This window comes from Panthera pardus, unplaced genomic scaffold (assembly GCF_024362965.1).
Source record: "Panthera pardus isolate Hobbes unplaced genomic scaffold, ASM2436296v1 HiC_scaffold_1, whole genome shotgun sequence".
In the NCBI taxonomy this organism is placed as follows: domain Eukaryota; kingdom Metazoa; phylum Chordata; class Mammalia; order Carnivora; family Felidae; genus Panthera; species Panthera pardus.
The window spans coordinates 70154810-70170406 of NW_026526654.1; the positions used below are offsets into that span (position 1 = coordinate 70154810).

Genomic DNA, 15597 nt, shown 5'->3' on the forward strand with positions numbered 1-15597 from the left:
TGTAAATTGTAAAGCATTAACCAAACGACAGGAGAGCACCAGGAGAGCGCCAGGATTCTATTCTACACTTAGGGATGGGTGTCTTATTTAGTTGTAATTGTTAACACCTAGAGGGCCATCATACCCAGAAATGTGCCTTACTTACATGTTTCTGGACATGCTTGGGCCTTCGGAACATGCATCGGAAGCCAGGGTCAGATAGCATCAGTCGGATGAACACTTTCAGAGGCTAAGGCTGTTGGAAATTACCTCTATGTTACATTTTCCTTTAAATGTAAGGAAATTTAAATTTGCTCGAAACGAAGCAAAGTCAGGGCAGAGAATTGGATGGATTTGCTCTTGGCCACAGCATCAAGCAGTAGAGTAAACGGAAGGAGAATAATCGTAAGTGTTAAAGGCCGTCAGCATTTGCCAAACCATGGTCTTTTTAAAAATATATACATATACTGCACAAAGAGTTTGGCATTATAAAAAGGATCTTGTAAGTACCATAGTCTTTTATCCAGAATGCTATTAAGAACTTTTTATTAAAAATTAAGATGCTTTAGAAACCACATAAAATTTTAAAAGGCTCTACCTTTCCACTTAGCCTTTTCAAGGGCACCTCTGGAGAGATGGTGGCATTCTCAAACAGTTGGACAGGTCTGTGGAGGAACACTCCACTCTGCCAATTTGTCCCCATATTGGCCCAGGGCAGCCATTCACCACTTTGTTTTTGGTTATTTCAGCTGCTGTTAGACATTCTCCTTCAAACACACCTGCACTGCTTTCCAGACAGCACCATAGCAGGCGGAAGGCGATGGGGTCCTACGCACTGTGGGCTGTGGGCTCCTGTGATCCCACCTGTGCCTCTGCCTCAACTCACCGAGCTCTCTGGAAGTTTTCTGGGTTTTGTGAGAATTCGCTTCTAGACTGAACTGAAATACAGAATCAGCCTCATATTTATTCATTGGGGCAGTTTTCTTTGTTCGGTTCGACTCAGCACAAATGGGGTTACTTCATTTAATGGGCCGCAAGCAGTCTGCCCACTGGTTTCCTCCTTTTCTTATCCTAAATTCCTAAATTCCTCCTGGGAGAGAGCCTTCCTAAATTCCTCCTGGATGTACGTCCTTTTATGTTCAAGAAACCCTTTGCCGTTCTAGGTCCTATAATATGACTAATGAGCCTTAAGTGCCTCCCCATCCTTCCTCATCTGACTTACCCCCCTTCCTGGTTTCTTCATCTTGATGCTGTCCTTTTAGCTTTTGAGTGCCCATTGTTTCAAGTGCCCGCCATTTTGTCTGCCATTCACTGCAATCCCTTAAGTCCTCTCCTCTTGGGTGCTCTTTTTGTATTTCTCTAATTCTAACAGGAGGACTGCAGGCCCAAGTTGCAAAAGCATACATTCCCCTCTTTTATCTCTGCATGATCAGTTGAATTTTCCTTACTAACAGCTCCTGTGGTTGAAAGACCCGAAAACTCTGACTTTGCCCTTTCCCAAGATTCTCTTTTTTGCTCATAGAGAAGCAAGTGAAGCTCTTAACCATTCTGACAGAGTCAGGATTTTTCTGGCTTACGGCTATTGTTTTTTCATCCAGTAAATATTTGAGGGGTCCCTTCTTCATGCAAGACAGTATCGTGGGCACTAGAGGTACGGAGAAGAAGACACAGGTTCTTTCCAGAAGAGCTTGCAGGCTGGTGGGAAGATAGACATAATGACGCATCCTACACTCTACTGGGGTACGGTGGGGTACCCCACCGTTGGAGGAGGGGTGTGTGGGATGCTCCATCCCATATGAAAGAGTAGACCACCTATTTCAGCAAAGGAGGGCTGTCAGGGAAACTGTCACTACAAAGTCCTGGTTGAACTGAGTTCTGAAGTATGAGGAGCTCTTCACCAGGCAAAGTCAGCCACAGCATTCATTCAGGGAGCAACACTGTCAAAGGCTCAGACGTATGAAAGAGGGCTGACAATGTCCAGTCTGTTTATGAACCTTGCCAAAGATCGGATAATCTAGGCTTTATGCATTTTTTTGCTGGCCCTATAAGCAGAACGTGCTTTGAGTGGGTTATCAGGAAAGGTCAAAGCCTGCATGGCTGGTGTGAGGGGCTCAGGGGCTGGGTAGGGAAGGGTTAGTCACTTGAAAGTTTTGTGTGCTGAGACAAGGCTCTTAAAGGAGCTCTGGGGTTTTTACAGAGGAGAAAGTGCTTAAAGGCGGATTATGCAGCCAACGGTGAGCCAGTAAATGGTTTCACTGGGGCCAATCCTGGGATATTTTGGCAGCCCTCTTTATTGGGCGTGGGGCTCTCTGGCTATTCAATACCATTGTGACTCTCCTTGTGAATGCCCATGAGGGGTTAGGGTGAAAATATAGAGCTTTTAAGCATTTTAACGTGATTTCGATTGCATTTTAATTTTTAATAAAACTTTTAATAAAGTTCTGCTTTAGGAGCCACAGAGATCAAAAGATTCCATTTAATAGAGAGTTCCAGGGTTATAGCACTGGGAGATAGATGGGCTTAACAAGACTGTGGTACATCTCTTTCAAGTAAATGCAATAAATGGTTCTGTTGGAATGGGAAAAAAGAGAAGATGCATACATACATGCATACATCTTTTTTTTTTTTTTTTCTTTCTGTGTAGCCAGTAATTTCACTCTTTGGAAGTAATTGCTGAGCTCCTGGCATCTTTGAATAATACCCTTCTCATATGATAGTTACACTACTCCAAAGACAGTACAGACATCTGAGCCAAACAATTTTCTCTTTCATTTGTGAGAAATTGAACGGACAGATCTACCTGTCTCTTTTGGTTCCAAGAAAATGTCATGTTAGAAATGTGTGATAATATATTATATGACAGTCGCTGAAAATGTTTCAGACGCGGCAATAAATTGATTGTGGTTTTTAGACCAGATGTGCACCATGTTTAGAATGCATTGTGCTTCCTCGTATTCTAGCCTGGTGCTTAAGTAAATAGAAAGGAGTGTTTTGCTTTTCAATGAAGCCTCTTAAGTGAGCGGATGGCATTCCCCCCCACCCCCCCCCCACCCCCCAGTGAGTGATAGGAAATTATCAGAATTGTGCAAATTGGAGCTATTCGCTCTCTTCACACGCATTGTGTAGCTGATAGGGCTCCAACTAAGGGCCTGTTTTGTCCCACTCCTAGAGTTAAGAGTGAGACAGCTGGAAAATGACCATTGCTTAACTGTGCAGCCCTTCTGTGCTTACATAGAAACTAAAGAAATGTGCTTCATATCTGATGGCGGTATTTTAAGTCCCTGACTTGTGATTTAATATATGGTATGAGCTCATACCAGTATATGGTATGGTATCCGAATGCATTTAATTGAAAAAGCTGAAGGAGACATCTTTTTATTGCATATCCCCCGCAAGATTCAAGGCAGACTTTGCTAAAGGTATTAGAAACAGGACATTTGTTTTTCTATGGGTGTTCAGTAAAATATCCTTCTAAGCATCGAAGTGGTCTGTGTGTCGTGACCGGTCTGCTTTTTTATGCTATCTCATTTCACGTTTCAATTCTAGTGGCACATTGGTTTTGAGTGGTTAAAGGTCTGTCTCATTTCCTTGCCAACCGAGATTATGTTCCCAGCTCTTTGTTAATTCCGTGCACTTTTAACAGTCGCTGCCGATCGTGTCCCGCTTTACTGTGCTCGGCGTTCTACGAACCCGGGAACCAGTGAGCGATGTGATCCTGCCCTCAGGAAAGCAGTGAGACAGTTCATGGAGGGCAAGAAGGCCAGGAGTTTCACATGCTAGACCTCATTTAGTGCTCATGGCAACTCAGCTTCGCAGGGGTGGGTGTTTACTTCTTCATTTTACAAATAATGAAACTGGGCCTCACGTAGCTCAGAAATTAGGCTCCAGAGCCAACAGCTGCTTGACTTCAGAGCCCACACCCTCTCTCCAGCTCACTGTCTGGCTGGTTGGAGAGCAAGACATAACAATGAACACAAGGCTGGAAAAAATGTGAATAAATGCAAACTTAGACACTATAGCATTAAAACACCACGTGGATTAGAGAGGGATCTCTGTGTACCCTGTGCTCACTGAAGGGTTTCTGGAGGAGCACCTGGGCAGTGTTTGGAGGCCTGGAAGGATGAGGGCAGACATCACAGGCATGAGGGCATCGAGGGCATAAGCTTCTAGAATTGACAGGAAACCTGATTGCCAGGGGCGGGACTGTAGGGCTGGGGAGGAGTGGGAAGCAGGGGAAGGTGTAGGGCAGGGGCCTGGATGCAGAATGGAGGTGTTTAGAGCCTGTGAGAAACTCCTCCCTGCGGCCCCCATGTGTGTGTCAGAGAGGTTTTAAAATGTGGAGAAAAAGTGCCGTTGAACTGAAAGTTGCAACATTTGGGGGCTGTATGATGTTGAATTTTCCCTTCGTAGCAAGAAAAAGTGGTGCTTTAATCATGAGGAGAATGTCACGTTTCTTTTCCCATCAGGGAATAGAGTTAAGTCAACCTCTCTGCTGAACTGAAAGTGTCTGAGAGTTCTTGGCAAAATAAACAAATTCCCTTTGCCTCTTGGTGGGCGGGGGAAATGGCAGAGAGGCAGTGGGGCAAGTAAAGGAAGACATGCACGCAGACCACCATTCCGGCAGTTTCTCTGATTTTCAGGAGATGCCTGGGCACTAGGAGGCAGAGGAAAATATGAAAGAAAGAAGATCCAGGGGGAAATCCTGATGAGCCCAGGGAAGAGCAGGGAGCATGCAGACCAGCTCTTGGGATGATGGGGAGGGGTGGGGGGAAGAACTGACCTGTGGCAGGGGCTTAGCCTCACTCCCAGAGAGTATAAGTTTTTGAGTGTCATCCTTGAGCAGGGTCCACGCTAATCTTCTCTGTATTGTTCCAATTTTAGTATATGTGCGGCTGACGCCAGCACAGTATAACTTTTTGAATGTTTGCAACGAGTCTTTTTTGGGCCAGGCACTACAGCATAAAGCGTGAAGGCATAAAGTAAGATCCCCGCTCCCCTTTTGTTTATAGGGAGATACTGTGCAATTTTTTACACAGTTTTTAAAGTGATTGTGACTTGTGGTTTTATAATTGGGCAAAAGAAAAAGCTAAGATTTAACGAGTGACTTAAGAATCCCTTCTTTAGTGATCGTGGATGCTTCTCTACTGGTGCGAGTCTTGTTTCAAACATGGGACCTACATTTAAGAAAAAGGTGCACACCAAATTCACACCTGCATTTTTTTGGTTTGAAAGGAAGTAAGGGAATTTTGTGAAACGTTTGAAAAATTGATAGGAAATTTTCAGTGTGTTCATAATCATTTATGTGGCCGACAGTGCACTAGATGCTGGGGATACAAAGAGGAAGTCCCAGGAACTCATAATCTATTGAAGGCAGCAGAGAAATATATGATACATAGCGATTGGTGCTCTGATGCACAAGTGCTTATAGAACAGTGACTCACAGACTGGGTAGATGAGTTACTATGGAGTGGTTTTTGCAGTACAGATAGGAGTTCAGATGGAGAAGAGAGAAGTGAGATAAAGGAGAATGGTGAGAGGCATTGTAAACAGAGGAACGTATCAGTAACACCTCAAGCATGTGAAGGTGTGCCGTCTCCTTAGGGAACTAATAGCCTAACAAGGGTAGTGCGTGATGTATGGGAACGAAGGAATAAGAAGTGGGGTTGTAAGAATCTACTAGAGGCAGACAGCAACAGCCTTAAATACCTTGTTAAGAAATTTGAACTTTTTTCTCTAGGCTAGTGTTTCTCAGGTGTTCTGTTTTGTTTTGTTTTCAAGACTAGTCCAGTAATATGCCCTGGAAGAAAAGGGTTCTATAGCCATAAGCTGGGGAGATACTGTAAAGATGCATTCTTCCTCTTGGCATAAGTGTATCACTGCCCTAATGCACGTCAACATTGTAAAAGCTCTGAGAATTCCTGAAAACGTAACACAACCAAATAGTCCAACTTTGTTTTACTCGTTGCTTCCCAAACTTGTTACTGTAGGCCTCCTTTCCAGGCAATACCTGCTCAGATTTCCTGAAATTACTCTTCCTTAACCTAGATTGGGAAATGCCTCTAGGGGAGCCATTGAGTTTTTAAGTAGGAGGGGGATTTAGTCTGGAATGTACTGGGGGAAGGGAACCTGCAGAGGCAGGAAGGGTGATGGGCCTGGCGCTAGAACATCACAGAAGACTGAACCTGATGCTGGCAAGTTCTTTGTTACAGAACTTACTCGGTGCTGTAACTTCCATTTCCTCCACTCATCTGGGCATCCCAAGACCAACACGTAGTAGTTTGTGATTACATCTATGTTGGATGAATCAAGGGAAGAATGAGCCTACTATGGCTGTTTGGTTCAGAAATCCTAATGAAGATATGGGCCTCTTAGAGGCTCATTTAGGGGCATTCTTTGGGGGCTAGAAAAGAAAAAAAGTGAATGTCTGAATCAGATGTAGATACAGCTCTCACTTTTGATACGGACTTTTAATAAGCAGTATGACTAATTTTTTAAAAATGTTATAAAGTATTGAGGCGCCTGGGTAGCTTAGTAGGTTAAGCGTCTGACTTTGGCTCAGGTCATGCTCTCACCATCCGTGAGTTCGGAGCCCCGCGTCAGGCTCTGGGCTGACATCTCAGAGCCTGGAGCCTGCTTCAGATTCTGTGTCTCCCTCTCGCTCTGCCCCTCCCCCACTCATGCTCTGTCTCTCTCTGTCGTTCAAAAATGAATAAACATTAAAAAAATTATAAAGTGTAGTATTTCATGTGGACATGTTTTCTGTAAATCACCAATAAATTATTTTGTCCACCTTGAAATATGTGTCTTATTCTTATGAGATAATAAAATATATAAAGGAAAGTATTTGATATAGTCACAAAGATGGGGAAGCACATTAGGCATGATAAATTATGATCCTTTCGGTGTGGAGTGACAGTTATTTTCACAGGTAAAGGAAAAGTTCTCTTCATGTTTATCACAACTTTCATAGAAAAGGTGAAGCCAGGAAAAAGGACAAATCTCTATTTACAACTTACTTTGCTCCCAGATTTCTCAGTGTGAGACTTGCTCTAAAGGTGAATCTTAAGGAAAACTAGATAAATGGTTCAGCACACATTGCCACCACCATCACATTTGAAAGGGCAGAATCATAGACGCGTTAGCCTAACTGAAGATCAGAGTTGCCCCACTTCAGCTTGGCCAACATCAGCTAGAGGAAATGTCCAGTGAAATCAAGGTCTATGACCAGAACGAAGCTCTGTGAGCCTAAAGGGTCCCAACGCAGTGTGGTGTGGCAATATTTTAAAGTCTCAACTTGAAGATTTCTTTAGTTTTTTCTTGGGTCACTTGGTTCTGGCTTCCAGTCAGTTAATTAGGCCAGTCTGGGTTCCTTGCCTTGGGGAAAGTGGAACAAGCCCAGGAAACGAAGTCATATCTTGGCTTTTGGGCTCCAAAATCTAACCCCAAGAAGAGAAAATAACTCTTGGACATTACTAATAGATGAGCCTAGGATGCCATGAGACTGGGGGCCAGCTGCCTACCCCAGAGGGAGACGAACGTCCATAGAGCAGGAAGCATCAGGCTGTCGTGGGGGCACATTTAGAAGCTTCTGTATGGATAATCCCTGAGAAGGAGGACTGGTGCCCAATCCTCACCCAGGTCAAGCCTCGGGGATGTATGACTGTATGGGGAAGAAGGGCCTTGTACAACATCAGGTTCCCATGGCTCGGCTGGTGGGAAGAACATTCTCTCTGAGCTAAGTGGATGGGTTTCTGAACGGCCCCAGTTTCTCACAGCCTCACATGGTGTAGAGCAGCAAGTGACTTCCTGGGTACCAGAGAGGAGCACAGGAGCGGCGAGAGCAAAGGCACAGATGGGGAGCTGGGCCAGACAGCAGTGGATTTGTTGGTCGATAAGCAGGACCGGGCAGCCCAGGGGCATCGAAGCAGGTGCCCCTGTGGATGACGGGGAACTCAATGTCTACCATTCTCATCCCCGCTTCCTTGGTACTACTCTGACTCTCTAGATCCTGAAATGATTGCACTGAGTCTGCCACTCCTCCAGCACGGTCTCAGGATAGAAATTCCATTGCGTTATAGAGAAATAAAGTTGCATTTCTGACACACATGAGTCTGGGGATTGAGATTCAGGCCTGGTTTTTGTATAATAATGAAAAATTCCATTTGATGATGTCTGGGCAAGAACGGGCACTTCTCTGTCCTGCAAAGATCAGGATGCCCTTAAACTTAGGCAAATACAAAGAGGGGTTTGTGGAAAGGATACACAAAAGTCTCTTAGAAATCAAGGGCAGAAAAGTATAACTGGGTCTGAGGAGATTCTTGGAAAGGCGAAAATGGGGCTTTTTTCACTGTCTCTAAGGGCTGCATGAACTCTTTCATCTCTCCCTGTGTGCCTTCATTTTTGGCTTCTTCTGCCTGGGCAGTCTGTGACGGCGGGGCCCCAGGTCTCCCGCCTCCTCGCTTGCCCGCCTGGGGAGGCTCCTTTGTGCCTCTCAGTTCCGCGTCCACACAGCAAGCATCTGATTGGCTCTTTTTGGTCAGGTGTCTTCTGGTCCAATCACTGTTGTTGGTGAGGAGTCACGAACCAGGTTTAGAGCAGCAAGGGCAGGGCTGCCAAGTTGAATAACTTCAGGGGGGTGCTGGTCAAATATTGCTTTGTGAATGGCTCTGCCTGGATTTGTATAGTGCGCATTCCGCGCAACCAGAAGCAGCAGTCCTGGCCAAGAGCCCTGCTATCCTTCTTTTCACGAATGCAGTAAAATGGCGGAACTTAACTGTTGTTTGACTTGAGTGAAAGTCTTCCTAACGTGCCATGTGGCCATATGAATGCACGGAGTAGGACGAGGAGTAGGAGGATCAGCATAGGTGAATGTTCATGTGAACAGAAAGAAGTTAGCTACCTTGTCAACGTGGGTGGTTCTCTGGTTAGTACAGTGGTTTAGAGACAGGCTTTGATGTTCAACAGAACTGTGTTCAAATCCCAGCTCTGCTTGTAAAATGTGATGGTGGTCAGGTTACTTGATTTCTCTAAATCTCAGTGTCGTCATCAGTAAAGTGGGGATGATAATTTCTTTCCTACAGGGATTCTTACAAGGATTAAATGATTTAATACATTTAAGGAACTTGGGCCAGTGTCTGGTGCCCACTAAGTGCCAGTTCTATTATCGTGATAATAAACCATATAAACTAAACAGTCATGAAATCTTGACCCATTTTTTAAATCTGCATCCAAGGGAATTGCTATGTATTTGGTAAAGGTCTATACAGTTACAATTGAAATCAAAATCACAATGTTGTACCAATGTTGACACAAATAATAATTAGCAACAATTCCAATGATATTGATGATGATGAAGAAGTAAACCTGGGTAAACTTTTGTCTCAGGCTTGTGTGGTGCAGGTACGCACATATGTATTCGATCCGATTTTAACTTTATTTACAAATCTTTGTCTTAATGGCTTTTTCCTTAGCATCTTGACCCTATTTTGACATCTAGCAAGATGAGATTTTTTTTCGAGCTGCATGTTTCATAAACAAAATATATGTTTATATCTGACTGTACCCAAGCTGCTAATTATGGGCAACTCTTTCTATAGCTCACTATTAATCACTCTTGTCTTTAGGGTGATATAGAAAACAATTTATGTTACAAAATAAAATCCTCCCTTAAAAATGTTTGCCCTAGGAGTGAGGAGGGAGGAAATCACAAACTGTTATTGTTTTCCCTTAGATGGATCTAAATATTAACATTCCCTTAGCTTTAAAGATTATTTTTATGCCGCTCCTTTATAAACAATCAAAGTACACTAACTCTTCTGTTGTCTGGGGTTCTGTCTACAGCATACCCAAACAACTAAGCTTAAAAAAAATGACAAAATCAATTCAGCAGGTTATTTGGCATTGGATGCAGAAAATAATAATGTTTGAATAGCTTAAAACATTTCTAAAAGCACAGCATATAGTAAATTGATTTTAATGTTTATATACAGCCTAAGGATCCCTCACACAGTGGAGGGAGTTGTTTCTAGATGTCGTTGCAACTGTATTAACTACCTAAGCCCCAGAATAGGGGCCAGCGGCTGAGGCAGCAGTCGTTCATAGGAGGAGGAATTGGAGGAAGAGGAAGAAGGATAAGCTGCTATGGTAACAACAGCGGTAGTAGCTGTATTAGTAGCCGCTGTAGTCATCGTTAACGCTGTGTGCAGACGGTGTTCTAGGCACTTCCTCCACAGCAACGTGCAATCTGTACAGCAAACTTGAGAGGTAGCACTGTTATTTCCTTCTTACAGAAGAGGAAACAAAGGCTGTGAGGGGCGAAGTAACCATTGGGGAACCACCATTTGAAGAATAAGAACAATGACGGACACCATGGTACACGCTTCTCAGCTATTGACAGGCATCATCCCGTTGAATTCTTCCGGTGATCCCAGGAAGTAGGCCTCTTTATTATGCCAGGTGAACACAGGAGGAAGCTGGAGTTTGGAGGCCTGACTAATCAAATGGCAGACGAGGGACTGAGTCCAGGGGTCGGAAGCCACAACTGCGATCTTGCCTTTCAGCTTGGGGTTTAGAAGTGTGTCCGGTAGGTTCGGCTTGGACTGATTTGTTGAGAGAAGGGAAGTCCTTGAAGCAGAAGCGGCTGTCCTGAGGCAGCACTTAATGCCTTGGTGCTTGCCCTGGAAAGAAGGTGTTCTTCCTTTGAGGGGCCTCCACAGGAGGAGGTAGAACAGTAGGGTAAGAGGAGTGAGGCGCTTGCCTCAGGCACAAAATTTAAGGGAACATCAAAAATTCAATAAATCAGATCAATACTATTTGAACGGAATATTTTAAATATTATTATTTATATATATAAATATATATAATTTATTTATAAATTATATATATTTATATATAATATATATTAAATATTTACAATAAAAACATCTTAAAAATCCATACTTGAACATAATATCAACAGTTAAAATAATAAAAATAAAATATTATTATTTATATATATAAATATATATATTTATTTATAAATTATATATATATTTATATATAACATATATTAAATATTTACAATAAAAACATCTTAAAAATCCATACTTGAACATAATATCAACAGTTAAGGTAATAAAAATAAAATATTATTATTTATATATATAAATATATATTTATTTATAAATTATATATATTTATATATAATATATATTAAATATTTACAATAAAAACATCTTAAAAAATCCATACTTGAACATAATATCAACAGTTAAAATAAAGGCAGGGTCGGTATGGTCCTGGGTCACCGGGTGCCAGGCCTCTGGATGGAGATCAGACAGGACTGTGAGTCTGATGGTGGGCCTCTGCTCATGGCCACCACTGCCATCTTTACTCTCACAGGTCCTTGGTGGACCCTTCATTCACATTTTGGTCCCTGTGTCGGCTCTCCGCACCAGTGCGCGCACAGGTCTCCCTCCCAGAGTCACCATGAAGGAGAGGAGCCTGTATGGAAGTGCTTCTGTAGGCATCACCCAAGTGCTATTTCTTCATCTGGTGCTATTTTTAAGGAGTGAGAATGGCATTTTCCAGTGATACGCTAAAAAAGTTAAGCGTTTTCCCTTCTACCTTTTCTCTCCAAAACACAAACAAGGGAGTTGTTGAACAAAGAGACTGTCAGTGTCTTTCCAATTTTAGGTCTGTGTATTGGGCTACTCTTGGTTTCTCTTTTCCTATTCACTGCTTGGGGTGTCCACTTAAGAAAACACTGGACCTTCTGCTGGCACGTCAGCTGGGACACATGTGTCTTGCTGATCTCTTCCAAAAGCTCCGCAGAATTGTCCAGTCCCAGTGGCCTTGGGCTTTGAGTACTCAACCCAGCAGTCATGCTGTTGAATACGAATATAACTGCTTCCCACCCCAAAAGGCATTTTATTTATTATTTTAAAAATATTTTCTTTGGGCTCCTTTAATCCTAGGGGACATTCGCTTGATGAATAGCAAATAAGTTCCCTTAACCAGACTGTTGTTATAAATATCCATGGCATTAATTCAAACCATTTGCATCGGAAACTTCTTCTTTTTTTTTTTTTTCTTTTCTGGAGGAAAAGGGGTGGCTGACTTAACCTCAACATTTGGGACATGATTTTCCCTAAAATAACCACAACATCCATCATTTTTTTTTCCTGCTGGTGTGTCAATTTTTTAATGAGAGGCTGGGTCCCTTCAGTACCTTCGGTCTCCATGGTAACAATTCCATGTGTTTATTCTGGCTTACTGAAACAAAATGCTGAGGAAAAGGTCAGTGACTCATTTTTGATTGGGGGTTCCTCTAATTAGAGAATGAAATTTAGAAGTTGATCAGTAACACAAAGATACTACGTGCTTAAAAGTAAGATCCATGGCAAGCATTTTAAATGACAAGTTCTAAAACTTTAGGCGGTCAGATGTTTTAAAATTCTGTCTGTTTCTTCACAGGTGCAGGTGTTTTTGAGACTATTATTGTTTCATCCATGTATAACCAACCTTGACTTCCTGCCATTCCCTCCTGGTACCAGCATCTGAGTAATGCATTAAGTAATGGATTAAAGTATCTAGAATGACTAACGCAGTTATACGAGTCTATTTGGACCTATGGTATGTGCATCTGAGATGAGCTAAAGCAATACAATAAAGTCTTTCGAGGTGGCCACTGGGTGGCCAGAAGAGGCAGGAACATTGCTTAGGTCCCGATTTTTCCACCTCCTCTGTCACTTTAAGTTGTGTTTTAGATCTGTGGAAGGCAGAAAGGGGACTGCCATGCTTTATGATTGTTGCCTTGGGTTGGTATTGTTTGATTTAGTAAGTATCAGGCGTCTCTTTCCTCATCTGTAAAATGGGAACAGTAGCAGAATTTGCATCATAGGGTGTTTGAGGGGATTAAAAGCAATAATGATGTAGGCATAGTGCTTAGCAAAATGCAGACTCTTAACATAACACCAAATAAGTGTTGACTGTTGTAATTACTCTTTAACTTTCGTTTTTAGATTAGTACGTTGGCCTTTGGATTAAATTCCTTTGCTCTCAAGGGAATTGTGCAAAACTAAGTAAGACTGAGAAGCAAATGAAATTTCCACATTAGAGGGCAAGAAATCAGTTTGAGCTGGTGAGGATATGTCAGTCTGTGGGGGAGTACTACCCCTCCATCTCTACCCGAGGGCTCCATGAAACTCAACTCATTCATATCTGAGAGCCATGGGGCATCTTGGTTTGAGCACAGGCTTATCTGGACAGGCTCTCAGAACTAAGGGCAAAGCTTAGGTGGAGAACCTGATCCTTATACCCCAGTGGTTGAACCTCAATCAGTATCTAAAATATAAAGATATGAGGAATATAAAACAGTCAAGCTCATGGAACCATAGAGTAGAACAGTGGTTCAGGGACTGGAGGTTGGGGACATAGGAAGATATTGGTCAAAGGGTATAATCTTTCAGTTATAAGATGAGTAAATTCTGAGGCTCCATTGCACACCAGGGTGACTGTAGTTAATAATACTGTATATGTACTTGAACTTTCTGAGAGAGTAGATCTTAAGAATTCCCATCACACACACACACACACACACACACACACACACACACACACACACACACAGGTAACTATGTGAAATGATGGATGTATCTATTAATTTGATTGTGGTAATCGTTTTACAATTTATACATATGTTAAATCATCATATTGTATACCCTAAATACATATAATTTTTATTTTCCAATTTTAACTCAGTACAGTTGGAAAAATAAAATAAAGCACAAAGAGATCCTGTCTTGACTGGCAGAATGTGGAAGTCAGATGCCTCCCTGTGACCCCTTGTCAGTGGCCTGAGTTTGTTTGACTCCATGGGACTCCATGAGACCAATGTGGACAGAAGTTGGGTGGGCTTGCAGACAAGTTATAGAGAGAAGCTGATACATTTTAGGTAGAATTTTTAGACACTTGCATGAAGGGATTTTCTAGCTACTCTTAGAAATCAATCCCTCTGATGGCTCTTAGTAAAGCTGTAGATCGTAGAAGCCAGACCTTTATTAGGGAACTTCACCGTTCGCTTAACAAATATCTATGTCTGTGGTGTGTCAAGCATGTGGCTAGGTCAGCTGCAAACACAAATGACATGGTTCCCCTCCCCTGGAGCTTACATTCTAAGTTGAAGAGATAGAAACAAGTGAAACAAAGAAAGAAAATAATTGCATGTATTAAATGCTATGAGGGAAAAACATATGCTAGGCAGCGTTTGTGTGAGAACCTTGACCTCTGTGTACTGCTCCAAGAGGAAGCTTGTCCTTCTGCAAGAAATAAGGTTGGAGATGATATTCTAGTTAGTTCCTCTATGGTAAAGACTATGGGAAGATTCTTAGTCCTTAAATGTTGATACCAGCTATGTCTTTTCTCTTGGGTTGTGCAACTGGAATGAGCAAAGTGATCGCTATTGCTGTTTTTATTTTACTCACGAATAATAATGTTGCTAGGGCTCCGAGTCTCTGTTAAATGCTATAATTACTATTTTTATCCTCATTGTCAGAAAACACAGCTTTTGCAAATCGATTTGTTCACAAACTGCTTTTTTCTTCACAAAGCATCTCGTAGGTCTGGTGTTTGCCAGAGCACATTTTTTTGGAGACAGTGTTTTAGAAAATACAGTTTGGATGGTCCTGTGATAATACATTTTTAAAGAGTAGTAAGTATATCTTTGAAGATACATATTCCAGATAAGGTATCTATACTTGTTTGCTATCTAAGTTTTCAAATGCATGGTTAAGGTCACTATTTTTTAGCTTATGTCCTTGGTCTCAGGCATTTGCCTGTGATTTCTTGAGACTCATCCCCCCATCCCCATCCCTACTTGTCAATATTGTTGCAGAGAAAACTAAAAATGGCCCCCTACACAAAGAAAAACAAAACAAAACAAAACAAAACAAAACAGCAGGTATTTGATGGCAAACATGTAAGGAGATTCTATCATAATGGCTAATGCAAAATAGACATAAATCAGGCTTGTGTCTAAAGTTTACAGAGAATAAAATGACGCAGGAATTCCTCCGGAGAAATAGTCTATTTGTCAGAAAATGCGGGGCTTCTCTTTTCCATTCTTAGACCATTTAGTCATTAAAAGATTTTTTAAAAATTTAAAACAATCATATAATCTCCTTTGCTGGAAATATTTAAAAATATTATAGATTTATTTATTTTTTATTTTTTTAATGTTTACTTATTTTTGAGAGAGACAGAATGCGAGTGGATTAGGGGCAGAGAGAGAGGGAGACACAGAAGCAGAAGCAGGCTTCAGGCTTTGAGCTGTCAGCACAGAGCCTGACGTGGGGCTCGAACTCACGAGCTGTGAGATCGTGACCTGAGCTGAAGTTGGACGTTCAACACACTGAGCCACCCAGGCGCCCCTAAAAATATTATAGATTTAAAAGGAGTTCAGTAGTATATCCATTGACCTCTCATCCACCAGTAGAGAATGCAGTAGACTGAGACCAGGTTGTTGGTCTGGGGGCCAACACAGTGTCCAGCTTCTCCCGGTCATCTCCATCTACAAGGAATCTGGGTGCTGATCATCTGTGGCCACGTTTGAGTCATGGAACCTTGGTGGTAGGTAGAAGA

General features: G+C 42.1%; 1 pseudogene; it reads right to left on the reverse strand.

Moving 5' to 3' along the window:
• Positions 1-4786: 4786 nt before the first annotated feature.
• On the reverse strand, positions 4787-4884 carry LOC128776648 (U6 spliceosomal RNA; annotated as a pseudogene).
• Positions 4885-15597: the final 10713 nt, after the last annotated feature.